Source organism: Coenobita brevimanus, chromosome 80, assembly GCF_032717465.1.
Source record: "Coenobita brevimanus isolate Jiangsu-jjx chromosome 80, ASM3271746v2, whole genome shotgun sequence".
NCBI classification, from domain to species: domain Eukaryota; kingdom Metazoa; phylum Arthropoda; class Malacostraca; order Decapoda; family Coenobitidae; genus Coenobita; species Coenobita brevimanus.
This window is the reverse complement of record NC_137033.1, coordinates 3,205,174-3,223,574: the sequence shown is the minus strand read 5'-3', so window position 1 is coordinate 3,223,574 and position 18,401 is coordinate 3,205,174. Positions and strand designations below refer to the sequence as shown.

At 43.3% G+C, this 18,401-nt stretch overlaps 1 non-coding gene across 1 annotated transcript; it reads left to right on the top strand.

Moving 5' to 3' along the window:
• Positions 1-1,946: 1,946 nt before the first annotated feature.
• Positions 1,947-2,065, top strand: LOC145409415 (5S ribosomal RNA). The gene has a single exon (XR_013899079.1). It is a non-coding gene; the product is annotated as a 5S ribosomal RNA (ribosomal RNA).
• Positions 2,066-18,401: the final 16,336 nt, after the last annotated feature.

Here is an 18,401-nt window from a genome sequence, read left to right as displayed (position 1 = left end):
TTCATTCTTGTCTCATTCGTGTAACTTCTTTGTTATATAAGTTAAAGGAATTGAATCCTGTATATGTGTAGATAACAAAGTATGACATAGGCACCAATGGAAGTAAGAGTCGATGTTGGGGGAAGGAGCTCAGGTCCCGTCCTCCACAAACTCACTCACTCCAAAAATGTTCAGTTATTTATGGGTACATTAGTGGATGTGGTGTATTTAGTGAATGTATGCATCGGGTGTTGACATGACAATGTGTGGATGGGTGTGGGCAGATCATGGTTGGTGTACCGACTACCCCCAGATATACCTAACTTTGAAGGTTATTTTCAAGTACAAAAAGTAAATTTTGAAGGTATTTTAATTGGACCTGATATAAAGGTTTTATTTCCTTGGGGTTGTGGTTACAACATTTGAACATTGACTTGTTAACTAGTCCAACGCCCAGCAGAACTGCTGTTAATGAATATTTTCCTCTTCAGACGTCTTCCTGCGTAACACTGCTATACAGTCCTCCACAATGGTGACAGTAGCGGAGACGATCTACGCATGGTTCACCTCCCTCTCTTCTTACGCCACCTCCATCAGCATCTGGATCAACTCCCACAAACTGGTGACACTCTTCCAAGAGTACAAAAACTTAGACATTAAGGAACTAAACATCAGATCCCACGTCATAAGGATAGTCTTTGCTTTAACACCGAATCTCTTCAACTCCATCCTGTATTCAGTTTGCTACCACACCGACCTGGTCAGAGACACGGAGCAGTGGGTTTGCTACTTATTCGCGATCTCGTTCTTGTGGATGCAGGTGGTGCTGACGGTGCCATTGGTATTTCTAGTTTCCCTGGGGCAGATCATCCTCGACTCCCTGACCGCCAACAACGCCACACTAGCCATGCTCTTAGAAGGGAAGGCATCTGGTGCGACCCTTCTTGACGTGCATCATACTAACGTCAGACTTCGCGAGCTGTATGGTAAACTGGAGAAGGTGGTATCCATCCCCATATTGTGCTACGACATCACGGCTCTCTACACCATCATCAACACCTGCTTTGTCATGATGACCTTCGACCTGCCCACTGACGCAATGTACATACCGTTTATCGTTTTCGGGGACTTCCTCATTCTGGCAATAGTTACAATGACGGGCCTCATAGCTGACAACATCCGACGCAAGGTAAGATAGAGCTAACTGTCTGAGTTCGGTGATATATGTTTAATTTCATTCTCTCTACCTTCAGGAGAATTTTCTAACTGAAGGGGTCAGATATAGCGTTAAATAACTTCCTTTTTACAAAGGGTTTCTTCTAAACTGTATATAACCAACAGGCGGGGGATAGAGTAAAATCTTAAAGAAGTCATCGTACTGAAAAACGTGTGAAACAGTGCAGTGAAGGAATGAGTTCATGTAATGATGAAAGATAATGCTGTTGTCCCTTCTCAGTGATGAATGATAACTCTTGTCTCCTTATTATGATGAATGCTAAAATTCATATTTCCTTGTAACGATGAATGTTGATATAAATGTTTCTTTATTACAATGAATGATTATATTGACGTTTCCTTGTTGCGATAAATGATAATATTTATGCTTCCTTGTTACGACGAAGTTTGCCATTGTCTGAAATGTAGAAAACTTTATCCCAGACTGAAGCAGGGAACAAGTTAATGAAGTTAATTTCGTAAAACTAGACATTGCTGATATTCCACAAATGTATCATAAAAATACCCTCTCTAATAACAGTACACCAGTCCTGAATGGGACAGCCCTTGCATACATGTAATATGAACGGTGGGTGTTAGAGCCGAAGTGATGACACACACAGCTGAGTAGTAAGTAGAGGGACTTCTAGATCTGTTAGGTCTATGATTAGATTCGACCCCCCCAAAAAAAAAAAAAAAAAAAAAAAACTATAGTCAGCCTCATTCCTATTAATATCCAGATACCATTAATGGCCAACGGCCATACCACGTTGAGTACACCGCTTCCCGTTCGATCAGCGAAGTTAAGCAACGTTGGGTCTGGTTAGTACTTGGATGGGCGACCACCTGGGAACGCCAGATGCTGTTGGCATAACGTTCTCCCTACGTGTCAAGTGGGGTTGGTGGAGGATTAGTGCCCCTCCCTGTAAAACAATTAACTCTAAGCCCTTGGCCACCCTGTTTGGGATACATGGCGTCTGGCAATGAATGAATGAAAAAAATGTAATGATGTAATTAGCTGCGTCGAGTATTTATCCGTCCTTCATATAGTCTCTCTCTCTCTCTCTCTCATATCATCATCTGTCTATCTATATAGATTACAGTCTATCTTTCTTTTCCAGGCAGCAGAGCCCGTGAGACTCCTGGCCCAGACGGAGGATGAAGCAGCAACCTGGCCTCAGTCACCCCTCAAGGTTAACTTTTGTCCAAGTCACTGTTTTAGTTCCAAAGTAGATCAGGCAGGTAAATTAACACCTTGACTACTAGGACGCAGTAATTTAGTTTATTCCTGCTACCTCTAGATTATTTTATTCAGCTCAGAAAAAATCTTTGGTAGTGAGAGTGTTGAAGAATTACATACAGTACATACGTTGGGTCTGGTTAGTACTTGGATGGGTGACAGCCTGGGAACACCAGATGCTGTTGGCATCCCTACGTGTCAAGTGGGGTTGATGGAGGATTAGTGCCCCTCCCTGTAAAACAATTAACTCTAAGCCCTTGACCACCCCGTTTGGGATACATGGCGTCTGGCAATGGATGGATGGGACATACAAACAAAAAGGTTAAGGAATAACATACATATATACATACATATTAATACTTTATCTTCGAAAGTTTTTATTAGGATGAATATAGTTGTCTGAAAGGGACAAAAATTTACTGAAAATGACGTCCTCGAGCTCAAATGATATACCTCTTTATCCTGAGTTTGCTTCTAACAATAGCTTACCTTCAGAAAGATGGTAAAGATATAATGTTGTGAAGGTCTTAAAAACTATAATGTTTTCCACCACACAGCATGTAGAAAAAGGCAGTATTGCTGTGTTCCATCCTTTCCATAGCACTTCATCGCAACATGCATCAAACTGTAGTGTTAATCTGTCATTACAGGTTAACAGGCAAGATGGAGAGATGACAATATTAGGCCAAGTTAGTGGGAAAATGAGATAGTATCTCTTCAACAACCACTTCAGACCAAGGACATCTACTTCACTTTATCCTGTCCCCGATGCAGGACAGTACCAGTCTGGCCGGTTTGGTGTCATCGGCCAGAGTTTGAGCACTTCCCAAAATTAATTATGATGCAGAAATGTCTCCTATGTTTCCTGTCAAATCACCCCACCCGCCATAATGCCTATAGTTCTTTTGCCTTATTTTGGCCCAGAAATTAATCCTCCTGCAGCATATGTTACATAGCTTCGTGGAAAAAAAAAACAAAAAAACTATACTATGGCTCTACATTCCCTCCATTGCACTTAATCCTGACTACCATCATACTTCAGTGTTAGTCTGCTCTAACATATAAGCATCAAAGTAGGAAGATGTCAATTTTAGGCCAAGTTAAAGTAAAACGAGTATACACATGGTCATCGGCTAAACCAAAAGGGATTAGGGAACTTTGTCAGGTTAACACAGACGCATTGGAGTTGGCTTTTTTTTTTTTTTTTATGTATCCGATACTTGGTGTATGCTAGACGGCAATACAAATAGAAATGAAAATATCAGTAACGGCGAATAAGCCCATACAGTGCGAGGATATCTTTAGCTACAGACAGATCATTATGTTCAGCTTATGGAAGGCTCTTAGAACTAGGGAGTGGAATCATCATCATTACCATCATCATCATCATCCCATAACCCACTGGAATGAATCTAGAATTTGCAGCACTTCATGCACTCAGTATATGTGTTCTTTATGACATATGAATTCCTTTTTCTCTCCACTTATTAAGTTCTTACATTTGTCTTCCACACCTGTTTCTTCCACCTACTGATTCTTCTAAACGCCTTCAAGTAGATTACGTCTTTTATAGGCTACTCTTGCTGTAGGTACCCTAGTCTGTTGTATTTATTGTAGGAGAGAATTTTCGAGATGAAGGAGTTAAAAATGGCATTATTCATTTCATTCAATACTAAAGCTCCACCAGATCGTTGAATAAAATATTCCGGTAGTAACAAGAGTAAAATTAACAGTGTGGCACAATATGAGGAGGACCAAACTAGAAATCACCTTTATTGCCAGATGTTTCTATATCTTCTCATGTGATTATTTTCTTCCATTTTAGTTCACAAAACACATGAGAATATATCAAAACGTTTGACAATAAAGATGATTTTATTTCGGCCTTCCAAAAAAGATAATTTTATTTCGGCTCTTCAGTAAAGATTACCTTATTTCGGCCCTCATCACATTTTTCCTATTGAAATTGAGACTCCCCAAGAATGCACCCATATTTGATAACAGTATGGAATCTTATGTAAACGGGTATACAATAGCTGACACTCTTGCAACACTGCCTATGCTATTACCGTTCCTAACCAAACCCTTTGTGAATGGTGCCTGCAGCCGTTCTAAATGTGCTTGGTCCCAGATCATTTGTCTCATCCGTTTATCATTCATGTGCCACTGTCTGCATGTTATTTTAACCCTTTCGTTCTTTTACTCCGTGTTGGAAGAAACTCCTTCACGTGGCAGCATCGATATGACTGGGTGATGGAGCTGCCCGTTCCCTCCCTATCCCCCGAAAGGGAGATGGTGAACTGCAGAAGGACACTTTTTGCCTGAAGTCTTCCGGGTTCACTTTCAGATGATGCTGAAGTCGCAACACGCTACGACTACCCTGCTCTCACATGGAATACCCATCTCACCCTTACTCTCCCATACTTCTCTTGATTTGACCATGCTTGACACAGCTGAGTGATCAGGCAGTCCTTCCCGCCGTCCTTTCTTGACTCTTTCTGTCAGTACCACGCTCCAGTCTCCTTCTCCCTGTACTTACATAATCAGCCATAATTCTGTCAACACCCATTACACACTCTTCTTACCATGTGCATTATTGCATATATGTTGGTTACGCACAAGTTGATGATGGTGATCATGATCATGTTCACGATGATAATGATAACAGTAATAATGATAATAATTATAATGGTAATAGCCCAGTGATAATGAAAAAATGAGTAATGAAGATAATAATGAAGCTAAAAAGGTGAGGTAAACGATAAGATTAACACTAATAACAGTCTTAGTCCAATGACAGTGATAATAAAGTGAGGAAAATGACTGCACTGAAAATCATAACGATGTAATAATAATAAACATACGTAATAATAATGCCAACAACAACAACAACAACAATAATAATAATAATAATAATAATAATAATAATAATAATAATAGTGATGATGATAATGATGATGATGATGATTTTATTGTGTGTTGCAGATGGTGATATACAAGCTGGCAGAAATTCCCTTAACCCTGAGTGTTGGTGGATGTTTCAACCTCTCCGTCTCAAACATCCTCAGTGTAAGCACTTCGTCCTCATTTATTACTCTCACTCCCTCACTTATTGTCTCACTCTCACGTATTCTCCTCCACGGTCTCACTCACTTATTGTCTCACTCTCACGTATTCTCCTCCACTGTCTCACTCACTTATTGTCTCACTCTCACGTATTCTCCTCCACTGTCTCACTCACTTATTGTCTCACTCTCACGTATTCTCCTCCACTCTCTCACTCACTTATTGTCTCACTCTCACGTATTCTCCTCCACTGTCTCACTCACTTATTGTCTCACTCTCACGTATTCTCCTCCACTGTCTCACTCACTTATTGTCTCACTCTCACGTATTCTCCTCCACTGTCTCACTCACTTATTGTCTCACTCTCACGTATTCTCCTCCACTCTCTCACTCACTTATTGTCTCACTCTCACGTATTCTCCTCCACTGTCTCACTCACTTATTGTCTCTCTCTCACGTATTCTCCTCCACTGTCTCACTCACTTATTGTCTCACTCTCACGTATTCTCCTCCACTGTGTCACTCACTTATTGTCTCACTCTCACGTATTCTCCTCCACTGTCTCACTCACTTATTGTCTCACTCTCACGTATTCTCCTCCACTCTCTCACTCACTTATTGTCTCACTCTCACGTATTCTCCTCCACTCTCTCACTCACTTATTGTCTCACTCTCACGTATTCTCCTCCACTGTCTCACTCACTTATTGTCTCACTCTCACGTATTTTCCTCCACTCTCTCACTCACTTATTGTCTCACTCTCACGTATTTTCCTCCACTGTCTCACTCACTTATTGTCTCACTCTCAGGCTCATATTTACTTTCACTTTGTCACCCTTACATTCGCACACTATCACTCTTACAATTTTGTGCATTCTCTCCCTAGGCAGCCCTTCTCAGCCTCTGACATAGTCTCGCATACTCAGGTTCTCTCTCTCTCTCTCTCTCTCTCTCTCTCTCTCTCTCTCTCTCTCTCTCTCTCACTAACAATCAGTCATGCTCATTATTTCAAACCCAACCACACTGTGTTAAGCCTAAGCAGTTCCTCTCATTCTCGCACATGCTTTCCCACACTCACTTGCTCGCAACCTCTCAGTTTCTTACATGCTTTTACACACACACACACACACACACACACACACACACACACACACACACACACACACACACACACACACACACACACACACTTACAGGTTCCAGCATGCTCAGTATAAGTTGTTCCTCTCACTTTCTCACATACACTCTCTCACGTGCTCTCATTCATACCATTTCCAACATATTCAGCGCAAGCATTTTCTCTGCACTGACATTCTGTCTTACTTTCTCACATACGATCTCATACTCGCTAACAAAGTCTCACCTTCTTACATGCATTCACAGTCTTGGTCTCACACGTATTTGTTCCATTACTTCTACACCCCCACAAGTTATCACCTTCCCATGCACGAGTAACTTCTTATATTCCCATGTCTCATATCCGTACAACATCTCACCTTACATGCTTTCACAGTCGGGCTCTTACATTCTCTTTCACTCTCTCACTTTCTTACTTCCTCTCACACACGTAGTCTCTCCACCCTACACACACACACACACACACACACACACACACACACACACACACACACACACACACACACGCACGCACGAACGCTCTAAATAACTTTCGCACATTGTCATGCAGTGTCCATACCCAAAGCTTGCTGGTGAGGGCGGGTGAGGACGGGTTTTGCATCACTGAAACCCAATTAAGCTGCCTCACTGGACGCGGGCGGGTGCAGGCGAAAAATTCAATGGTTTACAGTAATGCAGAACTCCCACCGCGCCAGCAAGCATTCGGTGTGGACGAGCACTTTGTCTCCAATATCTTCTATACTAGCAGTCCCTATCACTCTCACATATTCTGTCACTTAGGCTTCCAGTCACATACTCTCTCAAACTCTCTTACTTACTTACACATTCCACTGTCTCTCACATACTTTCTCACTTATTCCAGTTTGTCTCACACATCTCTCACCCATAATTGATCACTCTTGCATTTACCAATAACTTCAATGTTAGGAATATCCCTCACTCTCACGTTCTCTCATGCACTCAGTCACATTTTACACACACACACACACACACACACACACACACACACACACACACACACACACACACATTTACAGTTTCCATCATCGTCAGTTTAAGCAGCTCTCTCACATTCTTGCATCAACCACCACAGTCTCTCTCACTTTATCTCACTCTTTACATCTTCCACATCATCAGTCATCATCATCAGCATAATCATAATCATCATCATCATCATCTTCATCATCATATTCTTCCTCTTCTTCTTCTTCTCCTCCTCTTCCTTCTCTTCCAGTTTCATTAGCCTGGGAATGATTTCTCGAACTGAAAGGCTTAGTTACTGCCATTAATCCCTGTCTAAATGAGTCTTTTACCCAGCCTGAAGAAGATAATGCTAAATGCAAGAATATCACTGCAGCGACAGGTTACCATAGTGTTATATTTCTCCTATATTATTCTAACCCAGTAAATCAGGTAGCGGTTTTTACTGTTGTTCTTGCTCATTCCAGACAGTTATGCTAAACTTGAGGTAGATGTCTCGTAGCGAAAGGATTAAAGAATAATGTTATATCCTTTTATATTTAACTGGGCCTAGAATTGGCATCTCTCCACCATGAATATTGAGTTGTAGCAGTCAATTAACACTCAAATATAGAGCTAGTCACGAAAAACTGCTATAAAAAACATGCAGAGCCGTAACATTGTCTTTTCTGCCACTGAACCATGTAAAACAAACTGGAAACGGAAGAATGTCTGGGCCAAGTTAAAGGGAAAGAACTACTTTATTGTAACTTTCTACAAACGTTTCTTAAGGACAAAACTTTTCCCCCAAGCTGTATAGAGTTGTTCTGCCAGATGCAGTACTAAGCTGATAAGGAAGAGGTGGATGCTACCTTGGTCAGAACAACGGTGCCATTCTTGTGACTCCCAGACCATTTTAACCCCTACGGTACACAATTCTCCAGCCTCGACTGTCCCCCAGGATGTAAAAACAGGCCAATTTTTCGACTTCCTCAAAGGTTAAATGTTTTTTATGCCCGATGTATAGAGCTTGAATTTCCACACCTGAAAACGCAAACCCCACCCTCCTAGACCCAATAGTTACCGAGCTATGGCCCGTCAAATTTTATAATAGTTACCCAACGCGGCCCCGGCGAGAAAGAAAATACGCCGCTCGCACGTGTTTTCTTCGCAACAATACGTACAAAAATCACCAAAATCAATTTTTTTTTGGTGTGCATAGATGTTATAAACCATTGTAATGTGCTTAAAAAAAAATTAAATAGTAACAAACCCGCCAAATAAATATGATAAATAAAATTTATCCTTCCCTCCTCTCCTCTCCTCATACCTCCAATCCTCTCCCTCCCCTTCCCTTCCCTTTCCCTCGCCTAACCTCCCCTCCCCTTTCCTCTTCCCCCTTTCCTCCCCGACGAGCTGTCAAATCTAGCAAGGGAAATAGGTCATGAACCCCCCCAATAAAAATATGATAAATAGTAAAAATTATCCTCCTCTTCTCTTCCCTCCCCTCCTTTCTCCTCTCCTTCCCTCCCCTCCCCTCGCCTAACCTCCCCTCCCCCCTCCCCTCCACTCCGAGCTGTCAAATCTAGTTTTCGTTTCGTTTCGTTTCGTTTCGTTTCGTTTTGAAGGCTCCAACATGCTTCCATGCGTCGCATAAAATAAAATGTCTTTTTCAAGTGGGTTTCGACTAAAGACAGCTAAAGTAATTGTGGTGTGGATATCTGTATGCAGACACCAATAAATTACAGGTAATGATTCAAAAACACGTGCCATAAAGCGTAAAAAATACGCAAAATATTCGAGGCCGGGGAGGTGCTAGGGGGTGCGGGTAGGGGGTGGGGGGGTAGGGGGAGTTGGTAAGGCCTGGAGGGGGTGGATGGGGATCGAGGGATGGGAGAAGACCACCACAAGACACAAAGGAAGGGCCAAAGTGGAGTACAGGGACATGGAGGGAGGGTAGGGGGGAAATACCCTCCCCCTAGTTGACTGGGGAGGGGGACGTGGGGGGGATCCACATGGGAGGGGGGGATGCATGAGGAGGGGGTGGGAGGGGTTGTGGTGGTGGTAAGAATGGTGGGAGGTAGGGTAGCAACAAGGTAGTGGAGTAGAAGGACGTGGCGAGAGGGAGGTGGGGAGTACACCCCCCACCGCCTGGTTACGGGCCTGGGTCCCCCCTCCGGTGTGTCCAGCACCTAGTTCTGATTGGTTAGAAGCCATTTACGTCACAGGTGGGGTGGAGCCAGCTGCCGCCAGTTTTTTGTGGATGTTGTACGATCGGTGTTGCTTGTCCTCTCAAGAAATTGCACAAAAAGCCCGATCGATGAGATTAGCACTTAAGGGGTTAATTAACCATGTGGAGACCCCTCTGAGTAAAGTGGTTATAGTATGGTATGTTTCTAACCTCTTCATCTTCAAACGTCTCTCTTAACCTGCCGCATCCCGTTGATGTACGTATGCGCCCGAACGTTTTGTCACTGTGACTCCTGTTGATGTTTATAAGTGCACTGCAATTGCAAGGTCCGTCATTTGCACAATTTTCAAATTTTGCGCGTGATTTTTGTTACGTATATGCAGGACACCTTCCTCTACCCGAGGCCAAGTGAGGATAATGCCTTACCCCGTGTGCCCTCCCCCCCCCCCCCCGCACGCCATTGTCTCGGCAACTCACTTGTTACCAGTGACCTGGCCAGTAAAGACATGTCGCACCGCAGTATGAAATTCAAGGCGAGAGTGATTCCCCAATCGATGACAATGTGGAGGACAAAGTTTACGTGGAGTTAGAGGAAGAAGCGATCAGAAGTGATGAGCAGGTAACGTTGCCAATAAAGGTGTGGAATGTTGATGTGTTTGTTGTGTGAATCAATGCTTACAGTGCCTATATTACTGTGTGAAACCCAATATACTCTTGTACTACATATAAATTCGTACCAAATAAACAAATATCTACCTATTCTGAGTGGTTTGGAATAGTTGCCCTCCCATAGAAAACGTCTTCTCTGGAGACAGTCTCGATAGGAGAGGGTACCAGGTGAGGGAATTGTCACCTGTAACAGGCATTTCTAAGCTCAGGTGAGCAATTTCTCTCTGAATTTTCGATGTTTCTCATAAAAAGCGGAGCTTTTAGCAAAGAAAAAACAAAATTGAAAAAATGCTGAGATTGGGGAATATCATTGGTGGAAAATCTGCCTGGACATGAAGAAAAACTACTATAAGCATGTTACTGCATCAAGAATAAAAGAAGAAGGATATTACAGTGTTGACGAGACTAAGCCTTTCCACCAATGCACGATTTTGTTGAGCTTAGAAACAACCCCTTCATATCAAGAGAATAAAAAGTTCATAACTCATTCGCTGCCAGAGAGCTTTGGTACACTGACTTATTATTTTTATGCAGCAAGGATAACATATGTAGCACATCAACCTATTCCTGGAATTAAAGATGTTGCGCTTACTGAAACTTACCCTCTCTTCCAAATGCTGAGTGCTGCCTGTACCTACCTGGTGGTGTTCCTGCAGTTCAGCCAGGAGGATCTGCAAACCAAAGATTTTGCAATATCATCCAGCAACAATTCAAGTCATATCAGCAGTGCATAACATAATTAGTTTTCACTTTTATATATATATATATATATATATATATATATATATATATATATATATATATATATATATATATATATATACTAACTGGCAGTTTCACACCAATGTGAGATATATTGTCCATTGCTGATATCGTGGTTCAAAGCTTGGTGTACTGCACGAGTGTCATCATAATCGCTTACCCCTGGGGGTAGGGGTTTTCTTCAGGAATACTCCCCCAGTATCCCTGCCTGTCGTACATGGCAACTAAAAGGGTTGGCAGAGGATTAGTGCCCCTCCCCGGAAAACAACTAACTAAAAAGACGAAACAAGAAGCCTCGGACAAGGACTGACCAAAAGATGACGACCAAGGACCGGACGAAGGACACGGTAATTGCAACATGGAATGTAAGAGGTGCGAATGATGAGGTGAAAGAGAGAGAGAGATTGTCTAGGTGCTTGAGGGTGTGAAAGTTGATGTATGTGGGGTAACTGAAACTAAATGGAAAGGTGAGAGTGTGAGAGAATGGGAGTATGGATGGGGTATATGTGCAGGAGTAGGTAAGAATGAGAGGGCAAAAGGAGTGTGTATAGTTGTGAGTAAAAGATGGTAGAACATAAAAGAGTATGGATCAGCTGGGTCAAGGACTGTGTGGGTAAGATTGAAAGTTGGAATACAAATGTGGGCAATAGTGTGCCTGTATGTGCCAATGCAAGATTATGCAAGCAGAGTGAGAGAAGAGTTCTGGACAAATGTGGAAGTGTGCATGGAAAAGTTTGGAAGGAATGAGAGTGTTTTTGATCGGTGATATGAATGGTAAAGTAGGGAATGTGAAGGTGGATGGAATAGTTGGTGAGTGGGGTGTGCCTCCTGATATAGATGAGAATGGGAGTGCGTTAGTGGACATTTGTGCTGGGAGGAGGTTGGTGATAGCCAATACCCTCTTCAGGCACAAAATGATCCACAGGTATACATGGCGAGATGGCGAGTGATGAGAAGGGTAGTGGTGAACTGAATGAAAGGAAGGCAATGATTGATTATGTGTGTGTGGATGAAAGGATGCGAAGATGTGTAATGGATGCAAGAGCTTATAGAGGTTGTGGAAGTGGACTTTCTGACCACTACTTGGTGGTGGCCAGAATCAAGATCCAAATAAGATGGAGAAACAGAAGAAGGGAAGGACGGGAAAAAGGAGTATTTGCAAGGAGAGTGGAAAGGTTACAAGAGGATGAGAAAAAGGCAGAATATAAGAGAGAAGTGGAGGACCGATTGGGCAAATATGAATTGGAGCAGATGGGGGACGTGGAAGGTGTGTGCAGGATATTCACAGAAGAAATATGTGCAGCATGTGATGTGGTGTGTGGGATGAAGAGAAGACAGAGGGGGGTGCAAGGAACAGCATGGTGGAATGAAGAGGTGAGACAGGCTGTGGCACAAAAGAAGAAAGCATACAATGAATAGATGAGAAATAGGGGCATGGAAGAAGTTGAGAGGTGGAAGAGAGAGTTATATGTAGAAAGAAAGAGAGAGGTGAAAAGATTAGTAAGAGAGAGTAAGAAGAGAGTGGATGAGGAATTTGGAAGGAATTTGAGTGTAAAGTCAAGGGACTGTAAGAAAATGTTCTGGAAAGAGGTGACGAGAGTAAGACAGGGTGGCAATGAAGTTAGTAGGGGAGTGAAAGATAAAAATGGTAGATTACTAGTGGAGAAGGAAAAAAAGTGAGCAGATGGAGAGAACACTTTAAGGAATTGTTGAACATAGAGGATGGAAGTAATGCGAGTATAAGTGGCTGGGAGAAAGAGGGAGGTGAGAAGACAAGAAGAAATCAGTAGGATAGAAGTTGTGGAAACAATGAAGAAAGTCAAATTGGGGAAAGCCCCAGGAATTGATGAGTGTGTGGTGAACTGCTAAAGCATGGGGAAGAGATAGTAGTAGAATGGATGTGGAAGATGTGCAGATCGGCTTGGGAGGAAGGTAGAGTCCCAGAGGATTGGAAGTCAGGTATAATTATTCCCTTGTACAAAGGAAAAGGGGAAAAAGGAGTGTGTGGTAATCATAGGGGCATTTATCTTCTTAGTATAATAGGAAAAGTGTATGGTAGGATACTTATTGACAGAGTTAGAGAAAGAACAGAGGAATTAGTTGGAGAAGAACAGGGAGGCTTTAGGAAGGGAAGAGGTTGTGCAGATCAGATATTCATTCTTAGATCTTTAGTGGAAAAGTTTCTAGAGAAGGGAAAGAAAGTTGTATGCGGCTTTCATGGATTTGAAGAAAGCATACGACAAGGTGGATAGACAAGGATTGTGGAAAGTATTAAGAATATATGGAGTAGATGGGAAGTTGTTAAATGCTGTGAAGAGTATGTATGATGGTGCCAAGGCTGCAGTGCGTGTGGATGGTGAACTGAGTGAATTTTTCTCTTTGAAGGTTGGGTTGAAACAGGGATGTGTCATGTCTCCATGGTTGTTCAGTCTGTACATGGATGGGGCAATAAACGAGGAACAAGGTAGGGTAGTGGATGTTGGAGTGGCCCTGGTGAGAGAGGGTAGTGTTTGGAAACTCCCTGTTCTGTTGTTTGCAGATGATACTGTGTTATCGAGTGAAGACTAAGGGGAGCTGCAGGGCTTGGTGGATGAGTTTGTGAGAGTGTGTAAAAAACGGAATCTAAAGGTGAACGTAGGGAAGAGTAAAGTGACGGTCTTTGAGAGAGGTGAAGTCAGTGAATGTACAGTGAGGTTGGATGATGAGGAATTGGAAAATGTGAGTAAGTTTAAGTACTTGGGTAGTGTGATGAGTAAGGATGGAGGTTTGGATGGTGAAGTGCTTTGAAGGTTACAGCAAGGAAGAAAGGTTGCTGGTTCCTTGAAAGCAGTGATAAGAAACAGGGAAGTGAGCATGGAAGCGAAAAAGTTACTACATGACAGTATTGTGATACCAACTCTAACGTATGGAAGTGAAGCTTGGACGTTGTTGGAAGGACACAAGTCAAGAGTGACAGCAGTGGAAATGAGTTATTTAAGAGGAGCCTGTGGAGTCACATGGAGAGACAGGCTGACAAATGAGGATATAAAGGAGCGTTGTGGTGTGGATGTGGATGTGATAGGAAGCGTTATGAGGAATACTCTGAGGTGGTTTGGCCATGTGGAGAGGATGGAGGGTGAAAGACTGACGAGGAGATAGTATATGTATGAGGTTGAGGGGGGAGAGGGAGGGGGAGGCCGAGGATGAGATGGAGGGATGGAGTGGAGAGGTATATGAGAAAGGGGGGTGTGAGTTGGGAGCAGGGCAGTGAAATGGCAAGGAACAGAGCGATGTGGCGGCGATTTGTTTGTGGCCACCCCGAACGAGACTGAGGCGTCTGGCAATATATATAGATATATATATATATATATATATATATATATATATATATATATATACATTATATATATATATATATATATATATATTTATATATATATATATATATAATTTATAGAGAGAGAGAGAGAGAGAGAGAGAGAGAGAGAGAATTTATTTATCTAATAAGTGCAAAAAATTCTTTTTGGCAAAGTATGACATGCTTTTCCAGGCATACTGGCTTTGTAAATATTATGGGAAAAATGCGAATGTAAAATTAAGACATGTGGATGGGAAGGAAGGATATAAAAATCAGTGTATATAGTGTGCAAAGCTTTTGTGGAGTGATTAGAATTATACTGAGCAGGTATTGACATATGGAATAAATGAATGGAAAATGTTTGAAAGCGAGGCATGGGAAGCGGTGATCCCTGAAGGGGCACGCCTTCATTTACATGGAAAAAAAACTTTGGTTAAGTAGTAAGAATGGTTGAGAGAGGAGAAACGTATTTTGCTTGGTCGTCTCTTCCGGTTGTCATGTCGGCAGAACGTGGGCTTACCACATCTCCTGGTTTGCGTTACATCCCATCTGAGGACAGACAGTTAGGAGGACACAGTAGTATGTTCTTTCATGGGTTTGCACATGTCCGCACGGAAGTCAGGATACCTTCGATGTCATTACAGACTCCTTCATTCACAAACACAGCCACTGTACACAACTTCCACATGCATTTCTCACCCTACACCCCAAAAGCTCCCCACGTCTATACGGAACTCTTGCATGAAGCACTGGGTGGGACGAGTTACTCCTCCAGCCACGGAAAAATCTGCTCCCTGTGGATAAGTTGCCCTTCAAGACCCGTAAACACTGCTTCAGTGAGCATAGTACAATTGCCCGCCAATACAAGGTGTGTGCAAGCTGTCCAGTGTAATACATACATACTTACAGATTCACAAACATAGCAACATATATGTGAGAGTTCCCGAGGAGAAAGACGTCAGCAGAGGATGTCCTACATATTATATTCCTACTGCTGTTTGATAATCTTTATTCGGCTTTGTCAGAGTCAATATTAAAGGATATGTTGAGGGCTTTATGTACAGGTTGGAAATAAATGTCAGTAGTATTTTTGCACCTTGCACTGTAATATCCCATGTTTTTATATATTTTTACGATAACGTTGTGCATTCCATACATCGATTCAGTATGTATTTTTTCAGTTGAACGATGACACATGAGGCTAATATGTTACCAGTGAGTTCCTGTATATTTTGACATATTTATCCACACTTCTAAAAGAAAATATCATAGGCAGTTTAAAAGTTCTTTTAATAGTAAGGATCCCTAAGGGGAGATTTGGCAACACAGGAAGGGAAGACGTCCAAGGTCTTTTTCTGTTTTGGTTTCTGAGGGGGCAGCATCACAGCATCCTGCCTGGAGCTTTTCTTTCTCCTGGCCCCAGTATGAGTTAGTGCATCGACTTCTATTCCCCTAAAAGGTATTTTGATTGTATTGTGCTTATGTTAGTAATGTTTTGAAAGTGAAATCTGCCCTGGAAATTGCTAGATATAAGAAGAGAACAGAGCAGCTCTCTGCATGAGGAGAGGCAGAAAACCGCTGACTTCAGCTAATGACGCCCTTAGTTAAGGCTAGGTAGTCACGTACACCACCGGGATACTAAAATCTGTTTTATAATTATGAAATAAGGTGACGAATTCTTATCCTATGCAGTATCATCTTAACACTTAGAGGTTAGGGTGGTCAAAGGGCGGCTGCATTATCTAATTCCTTAAAAGATTCCCATGAAAAGTTTTATTTTTTCACATTAACCCGCGCCGTCCCGAGGACGTACTTCCACGTCCTCACGTTTTGTCACAGCCAGTCCCGAGGACGTACTTCAACGTCCTGCAATTGCAAGGTTCATAATTTCCACAAATTTCAAAATTCGCGGGAGATTTTCGTTTCGCCCGGGTACCCAAGCCTCCCCTACCTGCCGCCAGGCGGGCAGCGTCCTAGACCACGTGTGACCCGCGCTCGCCCTTGTCTCGGTCACTCACCTGCCAGCAGTGACCCAGGTCAGACATGGCGCGGAAAGGTCTCTCAGATGAGCAAATTGCATCCGTCCTGGAAGCCTTCACTGGAGACAGTGATTCTCCACTCGATGATGATGTGGTGGATCGCGATTACGTCCAGCCAGAGGAAGAAATAAGTAGCAGTGATGAGGAGGTCCCTTCGCCCCGAAAAACGCGGTATGTGACATACCGTAAGGCAAGGGAAGGCCAGGCTGCTCCCCAACCACGTGCACAGCTATCTCTCCATCACGATTCTGATCAGGACGAGGATGAGGACGATGAGGATGACGGAGGCCTAGGACGTGATATCGCCGAGTGGTTGGGAAAGGAAAAAATATCACCACGTGGATCAGAAGGTGGGGCGAGACGACACCTAAGGTATGGTTCAAGTACTTTGTCTGGGGAAGTAGCAAGTGGTGTGGTGGGATTGCTGGGAGAAAGGGAAAGTGTTGTGGCGGCAGCGCGGGGTGAAAGTGAGAGTGGTGTGGGGGTAGTGCGGGGTGAAGGGGCCATTGGTGGGAGGGAGGCAGCACGAGCACGTGGTGCTCGTAGGCCTAGGGGAGAGGAGGTTGAGTCACTCCCCAGCACTTCTTTCGCCCCTGAATATGCCCAAACTTCCTCCCCACAGCCCCAGGATGTGGGGAAAGGAAAGAAAGGGAAGGGAAAGGGTAAAGGAAAAGGGAGAGGGAAGAGAAGTGCGAGTGATGAGAGGCGCCGCTCTCCACCTCCCCAACCAACCCCACCACCCACACCTCCCCACCCTGACGAAGGGGACGATGGTGACGTGGCTAGAGACGGTGGTGTCACGTGGAACTGGGAGGATGGGAGTAATTTTACTCCCATCATTCACCAGTTCACTGAGGAGTGGCGGTCAGGTTGCACGGCTCCAGGTGTAAATGCTGGGTCGTCACGTTTAGATTTTTTCAATTTGTTTTTTGATGAGGCGTTTGTTGGGCGCATAGTAGAACAGACGAATATATTTTCACAATCCCAGCGCCTTGAAAGTGAACGCCTAGGAACCACAAGCAAGCATGCAGAACAGTATGACTTTCCCGTGACTATATCAGAGATGTTCCTATTTTTGGCCCTGGTAATCTTGACGGGTGTGGTGAAGAAAAATAAAATTCCTGCCTATTGGACAACGGACCCAATCATCCTAACACCTTTCTTTGGAAAGGTGATGGGTCGTAATAGATTTCAGTTTATTCTCGGCCGCCTCCACTTTTTGATGCAGATGATCCAGCCAATGCAAATAACACCGATAAAATGAGGAGAATTAGGCTGGTATTTGATCATTTACGGGAAATGTTCCGCTCCTCATTTTATCCCTACAGAGACCTCGTCATAGACGAGAGTCTTGTATTGTGGAGAGGCAATATTTCCTTTAGGCAGTATATACCCAGCAAGAGACACCGTTTCGGGTTCAAGATCTTTGTTATGTGTGACTGTAAGACTGGTTATGTGCAAGACATAGTCTTGTACACGGGCGCACAGACAGATATAATAGAAGATCGGAGTATAGGACTCTCTGGGGCCGTGGTGAAGACAGTGATAGAAGAGTACCTTCATCGTGGTCATGTGTTGTACCTGGACAACTGGTACACTAGCCCTCTTCTCGCTAGGTTCCTCCACCAACACGACACCGGAGTCTGTGGTACAGTCAAGAGAAACCGTCGCCATATGGTCAAGATAGGGAGGAAACTTGACAAGAATGAGGTGGTTTTCTTCCAGGCCAATAACATCCTTGCAACCCTGTGGAACCACAACAGGGAAGTTTGCCTCCTATCAACTGTTCACAGCCCCCTGATGCAC